The sequence below is a fragment of the Nerophis ophidion genome, linkage group LG09 (assembly GCF_033978795.1).
Source record: "Nerophis ophidion isolate RoL-2023_Sa linkage group LG09, RoL_Noph_v1.0, whole genome shotgun sequence".
NCBI classification, from domain to species: domain Eukaryota; kingdom Metazoa; phylum Chordata; class Actinopteri; order Syngnathiformes; family Syngnathidae; genus Nerophis; species Nerophis ophidion.
The window spans coordinates 25,600,644-25,618,617 of NC_084619.1; the positions used below are offsets into that span (position 1 = coordinate 25,600,644).

The window sequence follows — 17,974 nt, forward strand, 5'->3', positions numbered from 1 at the left end:
ATCCTAAACATTCATGCCACTTCATTTCACACACTATAACATTTTTAAGCCTTTTTTTTTTAGACGTATACCATATCTTTCGGAGTATAAGTCGCTCCGGAGTATAAGTCGCACCTGCCGAAAATGCATAATAAAGAAGGAAAACAACATATATAAGTCGCACTGGAGTATAAGTTGTTTTTTGGGGAAATGTATTTGATAAAACCCAACACCAAGAATAGACATTTGAAAGGCAATTTAAAACAATCAAAGAATAGTGAACAACAGGCTGAATAAGTGTACGTTATATGACGCATAAATAACAAACTGAGAAGGTGCCTGGTATGTTAACGTAACTGTAGAGAGGGGCGTGTCCTACGCGTCCCCTGCGGGCGGAGCATGTGCGGCAGCCAGTCGTGAAGCAGCAATCAGGTGAGCAGATACTTCAGCTGGGACGAGTTATCTAATCACCTGTTTCCTTTATTAGCAGCGTTGGAATCCATGAGGAGGCTGGCAACTGAGAGGGGGACTGCCAGACGAGAAAAGCAAGCCGAAAATATAGTGTACAAAAGCTGAAAAGCTAAAAGACTGTTAAACTTTGTCATATTGTGAAAAACCATTAAAACAATTGAAACCATTGAACCAGCCGTGGTGTTTCCGGGTAGGGAACGGAGGATCAAGGACGAGGATCTCCACAGTGGCGCCCAACAAAGATGGACCCAAAGAAAATGTTAGCACCAACCCCACTGGAGGCACTTGCCCAAGTGCTGGCGCAAGTGGCAGCCGGGAGTCAGCAGCAGGCGCAGCTACTCAAGACGCTGATGGACAGAACGGAGGCGACAGGTGGGACATCAACCATGAAGCGAATGGTGGAGGGGGAGGACCCACAGACGTTCTTCGACGTCTTTGAGGCAACGGCAACATCAAGCAGATGGCCGGTAGAGGAGTGGGGCGTGAAGCTGCTGCCGCTCCTGGTGGGGGAGGCGCAGCGGGCGGTGTTGAGTCTCCCGGCAACCGCCCGCACGCAATACGCCAACCTAAGGCACTCCATCTTGGACCGGGTCGGCAGCAGCAAAGAAGACCACCGAAGAAGATTCCGGGCGATGAGGCTGGAGCCAGAAGACCGGCCGTTTGTTTTTGCGCACCGGCTGAGAGACGCAGCGACCCGATGACTCTAGCCAAACGGGCAAGATCTACAGATGCTGGAAGACATTGTCTTGGAGCAGTTCCTGGAGGCCATCCCGGCGAGGACCGCAGCCTGGGTCAAGTACAACAGCCCCCCGGATGTAAAGGTGGCCGTAAGACTGGCGGAGGAACACTTGGCCGTACAGCGGGAGGCGACGCCAAGGATGGCCACAGGACCCGCTGCAGCAACCCGTCGTCGACTCGCCCCGTGATGGAGGGCGGTGGAGAAAGCAAAATCGCCCGGGCACCACGGACAGGTTCCCCAGGCGGACACAACGTAAAATGCACACACACAACACAAAAGGGGGGACACGGGAATATGACAAACCTGCCTGTGTTTTTATGTTGCAGGGTGCCAGCGCTGTGGATGGAGGGCTTCCCTCGCAAAGTGCACCTCACCCGGTGTGTTGGGGGTGCGGACAGCCCGGTCACGTGCGCAGGGAGTGCTCCCTGATGGAGGTGGGGCAGGTGATGCGGGTTGTCGGGCCTCCAGCACCTGCGCCCGATCGGGGAGAGACGTACCGTATACCGGTAAGGTTGCAAGGGGGTACATACCGGGCGATGGTGGATTTGGGCTGTAAACAGTCCTTGATCCACCAGAATTTGGTTCAGCTTGGGGTTTTGAGGCAAGCAACACGGGTGAGGATCAGGTGTATTCATGGGGATGTGCACGAATATCCGATGGTACCAGTGGAAATTGCATATGGCAAACAAAAACATAAAGTCGAGGTAGCTGTAAGTACGCACCTCTCGCACCCCGTAATTTTGGGCACGAATTGGCCGGGGTTCAATGATTTATTGGCAGAATGTGTGGGGGTGCGTTCATGGACAGTAGGAGAGGGGAGTATTCACGCTGTTCTGAGTGGCGACGCGGTTTCATCCGGGAGTGCCGAGCGGGAACCGGCGGGGGCTTCGCGGGAGGCCCCCCCGGCACCTCGATGGGCACCTACGGAGGACTTTCCCCTCGAACAGTCCTGTGATGAAACCTTGCGCGAGGCCTGGGACCAGGTCGACTTTATTGACGGTCAGCTAGTGCGCCCGGGAAAAGCGCGGGTATTCCCTCATTTTTCAGTAATCAGAGATAGACTTTACAGAGTGGCCCGTGACACGCAAACTGGGGAGGCATGCACCCAGTTGTTGGTGCCAAAACGCCACCGGGAAATGGTTTTCCAGGCGGCGCATATGAACCCGATGGCTGGACATATGGGATATGACAAGAAACTTAATCGGGTCATGGTCCGTTTCTATTGGCCAGGCCTCCGGGCGGATGTGCGCCGCTGGTGCGCCGTCTGCCCGGACTGCCAGCTGGTGAATCCAGCGGCCACTCCAAAGGCACCATTACGCCCATTACCCCTCATAGAGGTCCCCTTCGAGAGAATGGGCATGAACCTCATCGGACCATTTCACCCGAGCACACAGGGATATCGCTTTGTTTTAGTCCTAGTGGATTATGCAACGCGCTATCCCGAGGCAGTGCCGCTGCGCTGTATTTCCGCCAAAAGTGTTGCGCAAGCACTGTTTAAGGTCATTTCCCGGGTTGGGATCCCGAAAGAGATCTTAACCGACCAGGGCACGTCCTTTATGTCGCGCACAATAAAAGAACTGTACGGATTATTGGGGATAAAATCGATCCGCACCAGCATGTATCATCCGCAAACTGATGGGCTTGTAACACCGGTTCGGCATCGTGGATGCGTCAAACGAAAGAACACAACAAAGGTAAGATCTAAAAAATTTATTAACAAAAAGTGAGCTCTGAACAAAAACACTGGAGCTAATAAAAAGGGAAACAAAAGACGCTAGCGTGAAAGCTAGAAAATATAAAGAACTAAGATTTGGCATGATGGCACAAAAAATGAAAACAAAGATGATTAGCATGTGAGCTAAAGATGACAACAAAGTGGCTTAGCTAATGAGCTAGCGAGAAAAACATACCTGACGTTACTTGTTGCATGTGAGCAAATTAGAGTCCCAGAAAGAATAAACAGAAGAGGCTGGCTTATAAAGGGAAGGTAATTAGCAGTGAACAGGTGTGCAGGAACCGGGAGTAACAGCTGAAACTAATAAGTAACCATGGTGATGGACTAAACGGGAAATAAACGGATCAGACGGAGAATGAGAACAAAGATGGAAAAATAAACAATAATATTTGAAGATCCGAGTCACGGATCGCAACAGGGCTGGTGGAGCGGCTTAATAAAACGCTGAAAACAATGATCCGTAAGTTTTTGCACGAGGACAAACAAAATTGGGATAAATGGTTGGATCCCCTCTTCTTTGCGATGCGGGAGGTACCTCAGGCCTCGCTTGGTTTTGCACCGTTTGAGTTATTGTATGGCCGGAGGCCTCGCGTAGTCTTGGACGTTATTAAAGAAAGCTGGGAGGAGAGTCCAAGCTCCAGCAAAAATGAAATACAATACGTACTTGACATGCGAGCAAAATTCCACCAGGTGGGGCACTTGTCACGCGAGAATTTGCTCCGTGCTCAAGCGCGTCAACAGCGCACGTATAACCGGGGAACCCAACTGCGTAAATTTACACCAGGAGAAACAGTGCTTGTATTGCTTCCAACTTCAAGCTCTAAATTACTGGCAAAGTGGCAAGGACCCTTTGAGGTCACGCGGCAAGTGAGTGATGTGGACTACGAGGTTCGGCGCTCGGATCGTCGGGGGGACACACAATTATATCATATTAATCTGCTGAAGGCATGTAGACAGGCGGAGCCTGTTTCCATGGCGACGGTGGTGAAGGAGGAAGAGGAGTTGGGGCCAGAGGTCCCGCACTCTGGACCCACCCCTCCGCTTTCCTGTGACAACCAGCTCACATTGGCACAGCGGGCGGAGGTAGCTGAGTTACAGCGGCGCTTTTCTGACGTGTTCTCCCCGCGGCCCGGCCGCACGAATCTCATCCGACATCACATGGAGACTAGCCCGGGGATTACGGTGCGATCTCGGCCATATAGGCTCCCCGAACACAAGCGTAAAGTTGTGCGAGAGGAATTAAAAAAAAATGCTTGAAATGGGAGTGATAGAAGAATCTCAGTGCATGGTGCAGTCCCATTGTTTTTGTAGGGAAAAAGGATGGGACCGTGCGTTTCTGTGTAGATTACCGCAGGGTGAATGATCAGTCACGTTTTGACGCATACCCAATGCCCCGGGTCGACGAGCTCCTTGATCGGCTGGGCACTGCTAATTTTTTCACCACACTGGATTTAACTAAGGGCTACTGGCAGATTCCCTTATCACCAGAGTCCAGGGAAAAAACGGCCTTCTCCACCCCGGACGGTTTGTACCAGTTCATAACACTTCCGTTCGGCTTGTTCAGTGCGCCTGCCACGTTCCAGCGTCTCATGGACCGGGTGCTGCAGCCCCACGCTGCATACGCGGCTGCGTACTTGGATGATGTCATCATCCAGAGTGACAGCTGGGAACAACACATGCAGCGTGTGGGGTCGGTGCTCGAGTCCCTGAGGCGGGCGGGGCTCACTGCCAACCCGGCGAAGTGCGCGGTTGGACGGAGGGAGGTACAGTATCTGGGGTACCACTTGGGGGGGGGGGGGCAGGTGCGGCCACAGGTGGACAAAACAGCGGCGATCGCGGCCTGTCCACCTCCCAAGACAAAAATAGAGGTGAGGCAGTTTTTGGGACTAGCAGGGTACTGCCGTAGGTTCATTCCGCGGTTCGCGGATTGGACTGGGCCATTAACTGACCTCACCCGAAAAGGTGCTCCCGAACTGGTCCAGTGGACGGAGCAGTGCCAGCAGGGGTTTGAGAAGGTAAAAAAAGCACTTTGTGAGGAGCCGGTGCTGCACATACCTAATTTTGAAATCCCTTTCTGTCTGCAGGCGGACGCGTCGAGTCGGGGGCTGGGGGCGGTACTGTCCCAACAGGTGGGGGGGGGGGTCGACCGCCCCGTATTATATCTCAGCCGTAAGTTGTCGGACCGGGAGGCGAGGTACAGCACGGTGGAGAGGGAGTGCCTCGCCATCCGGTGGGCGGTGGGGGCCCTCCGTTACTACCTGTTGGGGCGCGCCTTCAGCCTCTATTCGGACCACAAACCGCTCCAGTGGCTCCACCGCATGAGGGATTCCAATGCGAGGATCACCCGATGGTACCTGGCGCTGCAGCCTTATAACTTTCGGGTGGTCCACAAGCCGGGGAGTCAGATGGCCGTGGCCGACTTCCTCTCTCGCCCTGGGGAGGGGGTGGGGGGGAGTGGCCGCGGCCGGACGGCTGCCCGGCCTGAATTGGGCGATGGAGGCATGTGGAGAGGGGCGTGTCCTACGCGTCCCCTGCGGGCGGAGCATGTGCGGCAGCCGGTCGTGAAGCAGCAATCAGGTGAGGAGATACCTCAGCTGGGACGAGTTATCTAATCACCTGTTTCCTTTATTAGCAGCGTTGGAATCCATGAGGGGGCTGGCAACCGAGAGGGGGACTGTCAGACGAGAAAAGCAAGCCGAAAAGATAGTGTACAAAAGTTGAAAAGCTAAAAGACTGTTAAACTTTGTCATATTGTGAAAAACCATTAAAACAATTGAAACCATTGAACCAGGCGTGGTGTTTCCGGGTAGGGAACGGAGGATCAAGGACGAGGATCTCCACAGTAACATATTATGGTAAGAGTCAATTAAATAACTATAACATATAGAACATGCTATACGTTTACCAAACAATCTGTCACTCCTTATCGCTAAATCCCATGAAATCGTATACGTCTAGTCTCTAACGTGATTGAGCTACATAAAATTATTTGATATTTTATGGTAATGTCTTAATAATTTCACACATAAGTCGCTCCTGAGTATAAGTCGCACCCCTGGCCAAACTATGAAAAAAACTGCGACTTATAGTCCGAAAAATACGGTACCACAATAATATTGTAACGTGTCCCTAATACAACGATAATATCGTCGGTGTTGGTTCCACTCATGACGACACCACAACATGAATATGTTCAACAAATAGGTCTCACATCCATCTAAGTGATGGCTCAGTTTTGAATTTGACATGTTTCAATGTGAGTGTCTTATAAGGATAGAAGGAGACAGAGCAAGTGTCTTCAAACCACACGTGGAATAACAATTGGGTTTCGAACAGTTGTCAAGCAATCATGGAGCAATGTCCCAACTGTTCCGGGGGAAGGAGGGTGAGGTGCGGCTGCCCTCGGGCTAAAATAGAAAGTGAGCCACATAATTAAAGCGGTGCAGAGAAAATGCTACCAGTTGTCTCTTCTGTTGCAGTCAATCTAAAAGACAGATGAGTGTTGAATGTAATGTTTACACTGGGCTTTACACAAAGTGTGCATTATATTACAGTTGTGAAAATTAAATGGTCTTGAGAAGTGGAGGAAATGGAGGAAAACAATCAGGACAAAGTAAAAGTGTCACATTTTGAAGGAAAAACATGAAAGAATGAAATTTGTTTATTTCGGTCATATAATCAACCATTTTATGTGATCAAGTTAACAGTACAGATATATGTGTATGATATTTAACAATCATACACATATACACATTAAAAGAAAAGGAAAAAATGACCGAAAAGGAATAGGCTGAAGCCAAGGCTTGTATTTGCCGATCCTATACATCCACTGAACATCAATGTTCCAAAAATTAATGGGTTTTTTGATTGATTGATTGATACTTTTATTAGTAGATTGCACAGTACAGTACATATTCCGTACAATTGACCACTAAATGGTAACACCCGAATAAGTTTTTCAACTTGTTTAAGTCGGGGTCCACGTTAATCAATTCATGGTTCAAATATATACTATCAACATAATACAGTCATCACACAAGTTAATCATCATAGTATGTACATTGAATTATTTACATTATTTACAATCGGGGGGGGTGGGTGGGGAGCTTTGGTTGATATCAGAACTTCAGTCATCAACAATTGCATCAACAGAGAAATGTGGACATTGAAACAGTGTAGGTCTTACAGTAGGATATGTACAGCCAGCAGAGAACATAGTGAGTTCAGATAGCATAAGAACAAGTATATACATTAGAAGTACATTTGAGTTGTTTATAATCCGGGGAGATGGGATGTGAATGGAGGAGGGTATTAGTAAAGTGTTGAAGTTGCCTGGAGGTGTTGTTTTAGAGCGGTTTTGAAGGACTATAGAGATGCACTTACTTTTACACCTGTTGGGAGTGCATTCCACATTGATGTGGCATAGAAAGAGAATGAGTTAAGACCTTTGTTAGATCGAAATCTGGGTTTAACGTGGTTTGTGGAGCTCCCCCTGGTGTTGTGGTTAGAGATGTCTGATATTATCGGCCGATAAATGCTTTAAAAATGTAATAACGGAATTTATCGGTATCGGTTTCAAAAAGAAAATGAATTGTGAGACTTGTGTAGCATAACGATGCCGGATTTGTTCCTCCGTGGATGCGTCGGGCAAGAACACAGCGAAAGGTAAGAAATAAAGCATTTATTAAACTAATAAAAGGCTAAGGAACAAAAACACGGGTGCTACCAGAAAGGCAAACAAAAGCGCTAACATGGATGCTAGCGCTGGATCCATCCATCCATTTTCTACCGCTTATTCCCTTTGGGGTCGTGGGGGGCGCTTGCGCCTATTTCAGCTACAATCGGGCGGAAGGTGGCGTACACCCTGGACAAGTCGCCACCTCATCGCAGGGCCAACACAGATAGACAGACAACATTCACACTCACATTCACACACTAGGGCCAATTTAGTGTTGCCAATCAACCTATCCCCAGGTACATGTCTTTGGAAGTGGGAGGAAGCCGGAGTACCCGGAGGGAACCCACGCATTCACGGGGAGGACATGCAAACTCCACACAGAAAGATCCGAGCCCCGGATTGAACCCCAGACTACTCAGGACCTTCATATTGTAAGGCATTTATTTTATACCTAATCATGGCACCCACTTGTTCCCAATTAGCCTGTTCACCTGTGGGATGTTCCAAATACGTTTTGATGAGCATTCCTCAACTTTCTCAGTGTTTTTTACCACTTGTGCCAGCTTTTTTAAAATATGTTGCAGACATCAAATACCATATGAGCTAAGATTTGCAAAAAATAACAACGTTTTTCAGTTTGAATATTAAATATCTTGTCTTTGCAGTCAATTCAATTGTATATAGGTTGAAAAGGATTTGTGCCAACTTAACTGGCTTTGGGGTTTGTATGTGACTAACAGGAACACATTGGAAAGTCACTAAATCATTGAAATCTTGGCTAAATGTTATGCTGTTGGTGGGAACTACTTTTTACTTTTTACAAATGAATGCCTCAAAAATAGCTGCATGATTTCAGCTTGGAGTAATAATATGTGTTACTGAGCTAATCTCACACAGGCAAAAAAAGCGTATTATTTAGGTAAGGTTTCCTAAAGAGTAGATAGTCTAAAGTGGATCACATTGACTATAGGTGCCAACAAATTATACAGAAAAATTGAAATAAACAGCCATAGAAAACTTTCTTCATTTAATTTAATATTTTACTCATAATTTCAATTTGAGTCACTAAGTATTACAAAACAGCAAGTTTATATTGGTACTACACTACACTACATTTTAACCTTTATCAAACACATTGCACAAAATATTGTGAAGTGAAGTATTGCCAATACCATCCTGAATTTTACTAAGTATCGGATTATTAGAAAAATCAGTGGTACCGCACATCACTACACTGCGGTATCAATGTGGGAATGACGTGACACAGGAAAAGCACAAATATAATGAATCCATTTGTTTAAGTTTTACTTTTGCATTGCATAGCACATCATTGTGGCGCATTCACAGAAGCTTGATTAAAGTTCGAAATGTTTAAGGACAGGGAGGCTTAACTTCCAGTAGATGCTGTTATGTTTACAGAGGGTGTAGACGGCACAGACCACAAGGGGGTGTAGTAGCTCTATATTTTTATTATATATATCTACAAGATATATAATAACCAAACAATAACAATAATAATCAACGATGGAATGGAGTGTGACAAAAATCCGAAGGATATGTGGTGTGAGTCTATGTGTGCGATTTACTTGTTGAGTGTTACCGTGAGTGTTGAGCGAGAGACGTAAGTCCTGGAGGGGAAAGGCAGGCTCGAATGTCCGTGAGACAGGCAGGCTTGTCGGAGTATAGCGAGGTGTCAAAAGGTCCGTGTCCGAGGATCGAGGGAAGCAGTTCGAAATGTAGAGGTAAACAAACAAGGAAGACAAGACGCACAGCTCGACACGTGGAACAAAGGCAGACTGCAGGAAGGACGACAGGGGAAAACACAAGACCAAAAAAACACAACGGTGGAGAACACAGACAGGGAAACAAGGTTGCATAGAGCTGGATGATAGCTTACGATACTCAACAGAAGACTACGTTCTCGCCCGGGATAGCAGGTTGAGCAGTCTTATCAAGGTGGGTCCACTGGGGGTTAAGTCTTAGTGATGCTTTTGGTTTGAACTTTAATCATGGGTCCTAGAATGACCTACATTTATGTGCTATCAGGGAAAAAAAGTGAAAATTAAACATGACTTTGTCTGATGCTGACACAATTAATTTGATAATATTTGTACCTTCCTTTTTGACCATCGTTCTGGTTCCCAAATGTTGGGGCTGTGTGTGACTGTTTAAAGGTGAACTTTGATAACGTTATGACGTCTGTGTTTAGTGAATAGTGAAATGTTCCATGCATGGGTTTGCTGCTACTAGGAGTAATTACCCATTTTGCATTGTTGCACGGAGAGTATGTGGTTTTATCCGCAAAATCCAAATTTTATTTAAACAACATTTTTATTGAAATTTGACAGCCAAAATTAATTCAACTTAACTTTTATAATGTCATATTTTATAACTGATGGATTTAAATGATAGAAAAAATAAATATTACATTCTTTTACAAAAGCCCATGTGCTCCCACACCCTTTTTGGTTGTGGCCAATGTGGTTAGTGGTTATGGTTCTTACACATTTATCATGTGTGTGAGCAGACTCAAAAACTCCCTGAGTATTCAGTGGAGCACATGTGAGCAACATCAGACGTGCACACTGTGCCCATACCAGCAGCACACCTGTCTCAAACCTGACATCATAAAAATTTAAATATCACATCATTATAATAAAATGACATCAAGCATTTCCATGAGATTATTTTTTAATATAAAGTACAGGCCAAAAGTTTGGACAAGACATCCCCTCATTCAATGCGTTTTCTTTATTTTCATGACTATTTACATTGTAGTTTGTCACCAAAAGTATCAAAACTATGAATGAACACATGTGGAGTTATGTATTATGTACTTAACACAAAAAGGTAAAATAACTGAAAACATGTTTGATATTATAGTTTCTTCAAAATAGCCACCCTTTGCTCTGATTACTACTTTACACACTCTTGGCATTCTCTCGATGAGCTTCAAGCACACTTGTGAAGTGTAAACCATTTCAGGTTTTCTTGAAGCTTTTCTGCAAAGCCTTCCCCAAAAACAGGTGGAAGTTCTTAACTTGGAAAAATTATAGTTAAAATGTGCAGGAGGATAGGTTGATTGGCGACACTAAAATTGGCCCTAGTGTGTGAATGTGAGTGTGAATGTTGTCTGTCTATCTGTGTTGGCCCTGCGATGAGGTGGCGACTTGTCCAGGGTGTACCCCGCCTTCCGCCCGATTGTAGCTGAGATATGCGCCAGCGCCCCCCGCGACCCCAAAAGGGAATAAGCGGTAGAAAATGGATGGATGGATGTGCAGGAGGAGTTATGTTGAAGGTGGAATGGTTTGAATCTGTTGAAAAATATGGAAATGGTGGACGTTTGAAAAATGTCCAATTCATTTTGAATGGAAAAAATGTCCCGGAAAACCTGGAATTTTGAGAAATCTGGGAATTTTTGGAATTTATCAAGGGAAATCCTGCGATTCCCGAATAGGCTGAACAGTTTGAAGTTGGAACGGTTTCAATCGGGTGAAAAATGTGGAAGGTAGAGCGCGCCAAAATCTGGAGAAGGAGAAGAATAAGTAGAAAAATATAGTGTAGAAAACCATTTGTGTGAATGCTTTGGAGCATTCACATAGTTAGTGTTAATATTTGATCAGGCCCCAGGCCCTTCTGTTGTGGAAAAGTTGGGCCCCGAGGTCAAAACGGATAAGAACCCCTGGCATAGAGTGTTTACGCTATGGACCGGCCCTGGCTAACATGGTCGGACCAATACTAAAACACTGCAAACAGCCTCTTTAATAGGTTTTGCACACCTGAACCTCTTTGTACAAATGAATAAACCCAAAAAGCACCTTTCCTCTTTAAATGTCGGGTAGCGTGAGTGCCACAAAGGCACCACTTGCACTAAAAAAAAATGCTCTCTGGCAGGCTATGTCTAATAGAGGAATGAAGTCCAAAGAAGACAAGCCACTTGTATGGGTGAAAATAAACGGAGTCATTATTAAGTGTATTTCGACCTCTGTGGTGCTTTTCAATGGCTCATTGTAATCAGTCACACACATACTTTATTCATACCCTGTCAGGGACATTTGGGGGGACTTTGGCTAGTTTTTGACTGCCTTCAGTTGTGTCATCACATTTTTGTATTCCGCAATTGTATTACTCTCTGTTAGATTTACTATGTAAAGATGGATTTGGGCATCGTTCACCCGATTGACCTCAGCTTTTATAACCAGTATGGAAATCATTATATACGGAATTAAGATTTTTTTTTTGGTTCCCTCTGACAAGACCATATGACTTTTCTTGTGAAGCATGGTTGGTTCATAGGAAATTGGACACACATCCTCCGGTCAATACAAATCTGCTACTAAGTACTAATTCCTCTTAATTTTGGGTCATTCAAGTAAACCACAAGCAAGAAAATGAGCCAAAGCGCATACCAATCATCATCCTTAGAAACTCACAGAGAGCTTTGTTCGGTTAATAAGCCTCGAATTAAAGCAAAATGCATGATTCAATCATCTGGCCGCAGAATTAGATCATGTTCTATGACTTCATTCTGGACTGCTTGTAGCTGTTGACTTTATCCAGCTATTGCGGAAGTCAAATCAGAGCATTTAACATCCTGGGAATATGTCTGCACTCATGTAGTCCACATTCTGCAGCACCGTGGAGTGTGATCGTATAAACAGATATGGGGCCATGACCGATACGAGCCTGAGTGTTTTCTACAGCGGGACTGCTTACCCTATTTTCGGATTATGCAGTAGAAATATCGAGGCGTAATCTCAGAAGAAGGTCTATCAATTTGAAGCTAAATGATTGGGTCACGTTCAATCGTGTGTGGAATAGAATGTGCAGGGAGTCGTGGTCAAATTTTGGCAATCACTTGGCTGTCTTGAGTTTCCAATAACGTCTACAAATCTTATTTTTTTGTGATAGAATGATTGTGGCACATACTTGTTGGTCACAAAAAACATTCATGAAGTTTGGTTCTTTTATGAATTTATCATAGGTCTCCTGAAAATGTGACCAAATCTGCTGGCTCCAAAGTATACATACAGCAATGTTAATATTTGGTTACATGTCCCTTGGCAAGTTTCACTGTAATTAGGCACTTTTGGTAACTATCCACGAAATTGGTGCAGTTCAGCTTAATTTGTTGGTTTTCTGACATGGACTTGTTCCTTCAGCTTTGTCCACACGTTAAAGTCAGAACTTTGGGAAGGCCATTCTAAAACATTAATTCTAGCCTGACTTAGCCATTCCTTCACCACTTTTGACATGTGTTTAGGGTCATTGTCCTGATGGAACACCCAATTGCACCCAAGACCCAACCTCCGGGCTGATGATTTTAGGTTGTCCTGAAGAATTTGGAGGTAATCCTTCTTTTTCATTGTCCCATTTACTCTCCGTAAAGCACCAGTTCCTTTAGCAGCAAAACAGGCCTAAAGCATAATACTACCACCACCATGCTTTACGGTAGGTGTGGTGTTCCTGGGATTAAAGGCCTCACCTTTTCTTCTCCGAACATATTGCTGAGTATTGCGGCCAAACAGCTCAATTTTTGTTTCATCTGACATCACATGGACATAGATAAGACCTTCTGGAGTAAACTTCTGTAACTAAATATTAACATTGCTGTATGTATACTTTTAACCCAGCAGATTTGGTAACATTTTCAGTAGACCCATAATAAATTCATACAAGAACCAAACTTCATGAATGTGCTTTGTGACCAACAAGTATGTGCTCCAATCACTCTATCACAAAAAAATAAGAGTTGTAGAAATTATTGGAAACTCAAGACAGCCATGACATTATGTTCTTTACAAGTGTATGTAAACTTTTGACCACGGCTGTATGTCAGGTGAATACAGACAAAGACTTTCTTGATGTGTCCTTTCAAGCGCAAGTTTATTTTTGCACCATGCCGCTTTCACCGCTGATGATAACAAAACATTTAGGATTTATGCACACAGTGCTAAAGAAAAAGGTCAACCAACTGAGCCAAGCTATATTTTTCTCTACCACAAAGCATCGCAAAGCTCTTCCATGGTTCCTACCCACAAAATACCAAAGAGCAGTTGTTTTTTTCACAGTTGTTGTTGACATGGAGCTGCTCTGCAGTTGGACAACTACTGTTCACCATGTCAGGCCCAACAACATGTGTTGGCTATAAAGTTTGTAAAACACACCGCTAAGCGAACGTGTCAAAGAGTGTCTCAGCATGGTCGGACCGATGACGCAATGGCTGCAAAGGCTGACAGGTGGGATGATAGGCCAAACCCTTTTTTCACCACTGGTTGGCAACACACACTGCTTCTAAAGAAAAACGTTCATAAAGCTGTGGTGACACGGTTGAAGACATTTTTAAATATTAAAAAAACATTTCTATGAGTTTTCCACTTTTGTCCTTGAAGTGGAACTGAACTTTTTTTTGAAATGTTGTTCTTGTTCTCTGTAACAGAACAGTGAATAAATAAATAATATATCATAGTATGCATACACATATTAAATGCATAAATAATCTTTGTCTCAATAAAAAAAGGGGAAAAAAGGGTTCAAATGTTCATCATAATTCATGTTCTGTGTACTTTGTGAACACTGGTAGTTAAAACAGTATCTTAAACTGAATTATATTGGTGCTTTGTTTGATTTCTTTGGTTAATCCGTTCCATAATATAATTCCACATACTGATATACTGAAGGTTTAAAGTGTTGCGCCAGCATACAAATGTTTTAAATTACATTTTTCTCTCAGGTTATATTTCTCCTCTTTCGCTGAGAAGAATTGTTGTACATTCTTGGGTAGCAATCAATCAATCAATCAATCAATCAATCAATGTTTATTTATATAGCCCTAAATAACAAATGTCTCAAAGGACTGTACAAACCACTACGACTACGACATCCTCGGAAGAACCCACATAAGGGCAACGAGTACTCACACCCAGTGGGACGCCAGTGACAATGATGACTATGAGAACCTTGGAGAGGACCTCATATGTGGGCAACCAACCCCCCCCCTCCAACACAGCTGCGAGAGTTCAGTTCAAGGCGGATCCAAGACAGCAGCGAGAGTCCCGTCCACAGGAAACCATCCCAAGCGGAGTCGGATCAGCATCGTAGAGATGTCCCCAACCGATACACAGGCGAGTGGTCCATCCTGGGTCCCGACGAGCGGTCTATCCTGGGTCCGGACTCTGGACAGCCAGTACTTCATCCATGGTCATCGGACCGGATCCCCTCCACTAGGGAGGGGGGGACATAGGAGAAAAAGAAAAGAAGCGGCAGATCAACTGGTCTAAAAAGGAGGTCTATTCAAAGGCTAGAGTATAGAAATTAGTTTTAAGGTGAGACTTAAATGCTAAGTTTAGCAGGTTATAGTTTGCTGTGTATATAATTTTAGCTGTTTGTAAATGCACAAATTGTTGAATGATATTATTGTAATTTAATAAATAAAGGGTTTGTATGTTCTCTATATCCAACATTATGTATCATTCTAATTGATCTTTTTCGAAACACAGTTAGTGAATGAAACGCACATTTTTAGTTGTTTCCCTATTATTCTGCACAATAACTCAGATATGGTAACACTTGTGAGCAGTAGAGAATATGAAGTGATTTTTGGTCCAGAACATGTTTTGATTTATTCATTATTGACGTGTTTCTTGCTACTTTATTTTGTATATTTTTTCACATGAGATTTCCAATTCATTTTATTATCTATTATTACACACAAAAACGGGTTTTATTTTACCCTTTCAATATTTACTCCACTTGTATTTGTGTTTGACTTTTAGTTCTACTGTCACCTAATAGCATTATTTTAGTCTTACTGATGAATGAATCACTTACGAGTTAAGGCTTAACCCAGAAAATGCACGCACTTGTTACACTACTTGTGATTGCAGAGGGGCGGCCCATTTCGCTTCAAAACAGAACTTTGGATAACAGTAAGGTAACTTGTTGGTATTGCTCCGACAAACGTTTTTATCATCGGCGCACATCAAGTTCAAAATACAATCTTAAAGGGAAACACGTACTCCAGGACAGTGTTGTCAATCCTCTAAGCAACTTATTTTGTAAACAGCTACCAGCGACAAGTCTTTTGAATTTTCCCGGTGATATTGGAGACGTTTTAAGAGTATTGCTGACTTTTGTGTGTTTTGGACACTTTATTGTGTCTTGGAGACTCTAAAGTGAAAGCAGGCAGCAATCACCATCCTCAGCGAGCAGTGACGGCTGCTGCCAGTAAGCTGATGCTCAATGTTGTCAACAAAAGCAGCACAGTTAAGTTAAACACATGCCTTTGCTAAACCGACAGCCACCGCATGAAAGACTTTTAACATATGTGAGGACCGAGTCTTGCAAGAAGATGTCATTCATATCACCACAGCTGGAGAGGCACAGTTACAGCAGACCTGGGTGCAGAAAAAATATTTAAGGGGGGGCAACACATTTTTTTTGGAGGGGGAGGGGGGCCTGCCAAAAATGTGGGCAAAAATGTGTGATAACTTGTTAAAGCTTTAATGTTGGCATTTGTTCATCTACAAATTGATTGATTGATTGAAATGTTTATTAGTAGAATGCACAGTACAGTAAATATTCCATACAATTGACCACTAAATGGTAACACCCGAATAAGTTTTTAAACTTGTTTAAGTCGGAGTCCAAGTTAATCGATTTATGATACAAATGTATACTATCAGCATAATACAGTCAGCACACAGGTTAATCATCATAGTAAATATAGACCCCGTTTCCATATGAGTTGGGAAATTGTGTTAGATGTAAATATAAACGGAATACAATGATTTGCAAATCATTTTCAACCCATATTCAGTTGAATATGCTACAAAGACAACATATTTGATGTTCAAACTGATAAACATTTTTTTTTTTTTTGCAAACAATCATTAACTTTAAAATTTGATGCCAGCAACACGCGACAAAGGAGTTGGGAAAGGTGGCAATAAATACTGATAAATTCGAGGAATGCTCATCAAACACTTATCTGGAACATCCCACAGGTGTGCAGGCTAATTGGGAACAGGTCGGTGCCATGATTGGGTATAAAAGCAGCTTCCATGAAATGCTAAGTAATTTACAAACAAGGATGGGGCGAGGGTCAGTTTTAGAACAACATTTCTCAACGAGCTATTGCAAGGAATTTTGTGATTTTACCATCTAGGGTCCATAAAATCATCAAAAGGTTAAGAGAATCTGGAGAAATCACTGCACATAAGCGATGATATTACGGACCTTTGATCCCTCAGGCGGTACTGCATCAAACACCGACATCAGTGTGTAAAGGATATCACCACATGGGCTCAGGAACACTTCATAAAACCACTGTCAGTAACTACAGTTAGTCGCTACATCTGTAAGTGCAAGTTAAAACTCTACTATGCAAAGCAAAAGCCATTTATCAACAACACCCAGGAACGCCGCCGGCTTCGCTAGGCCCGAGATCATCTAAGATGGACTGATGCAAAGTGCAAAAGTGTTCTGTGGTCTGCCGAGTCCACATTTGAAATTATATTTGGAAACTGTGGACGTGGTGTCCTCCGGAACAAAGAGGAAAATAACCATACGGATTGTTATAGGCGCAAAGTTCAAAAGCCATTATCTGTGATGGTATGGGGGTGTATTAATGCCCAAGGCATGGGTAACTTGCACATATGTGCAAGTTACCCATGCCTTGGGCACTAATTCACCCAAAATATGAAATTGCTCCAAAACCATATAGGTTTTGGAGCAACATATGTTGTCATCCAAGCAACATTATAATGGATGCCCCTGCTTATTTCAGCAAAACAATGCCAAGCCACGTGTTACAACAGAACTGCTTCGTAGTAAAAGAGTGCGGGTACTTTCCTGGCCCGACTGCACTCCAGACATGGCTTCCATCAAAAATGAGGAGTAAAATACGACAACAAGACCCTGGACTGTTGAACAACTTAAGCTGTACATAAAGCAAGAATGGGAAAGAATTCCTCCTTCAAAGCTTCAACAATTAGTTTCCTCAGTTCCCAAACGTTTATTGAGTGTTGTTAAAAGAAAATGTGATGTAACACAGTGGTGGACATGCACTTTCCCAACTACTTTGGCACGTGTTGCAGCCATGAAATTCCAAGTTAATTATTATTTGCACAACAAAATAAAGTTTATGAGTTTGAACATCAAATATCTTGTCTTTGTAGTGCATTCAACTGAATATGGGTTGAAAAGGATTTGCAAATCATTGTACATCTAACAGGGCTTCACGGTGGCAGAGAAGTTAGTGTGTCTGCCTCACAATACGAAGGTCCTGCAGTCCTGGGTTCAATCACAGGCTCGGCATCTTTCTGTGTGGAGTTTGCATGTACTCCCCGTGAATGCATGGGTTCCCTCCGGG

General features: G+C 43.9%; 1 long non-coding RNA gene across 1 annotated transcript in view; it reads left to right on the plus strand.

Annotated features, from left to right (window-relative positions):
* Window positions 1–1,073, plus strand: part of LOC133559183 (uncharacterized) — a 56,296-nt gene extending 55,223 nt beyond the window's left edge. Inside the window, exon 3 of the long non-coding RNA XR_009808117.1 lies at window positions 467–1,073. This is a non-coding gene — a long non-coding RNA (uncharacterized LOC133559183). The remainder of the gene's footprint in view (window positions 1–466) is intronic.
* The last annotated feature ends 16,901 nt before the right edge of the window (window positions 1,074–17,974 follow it).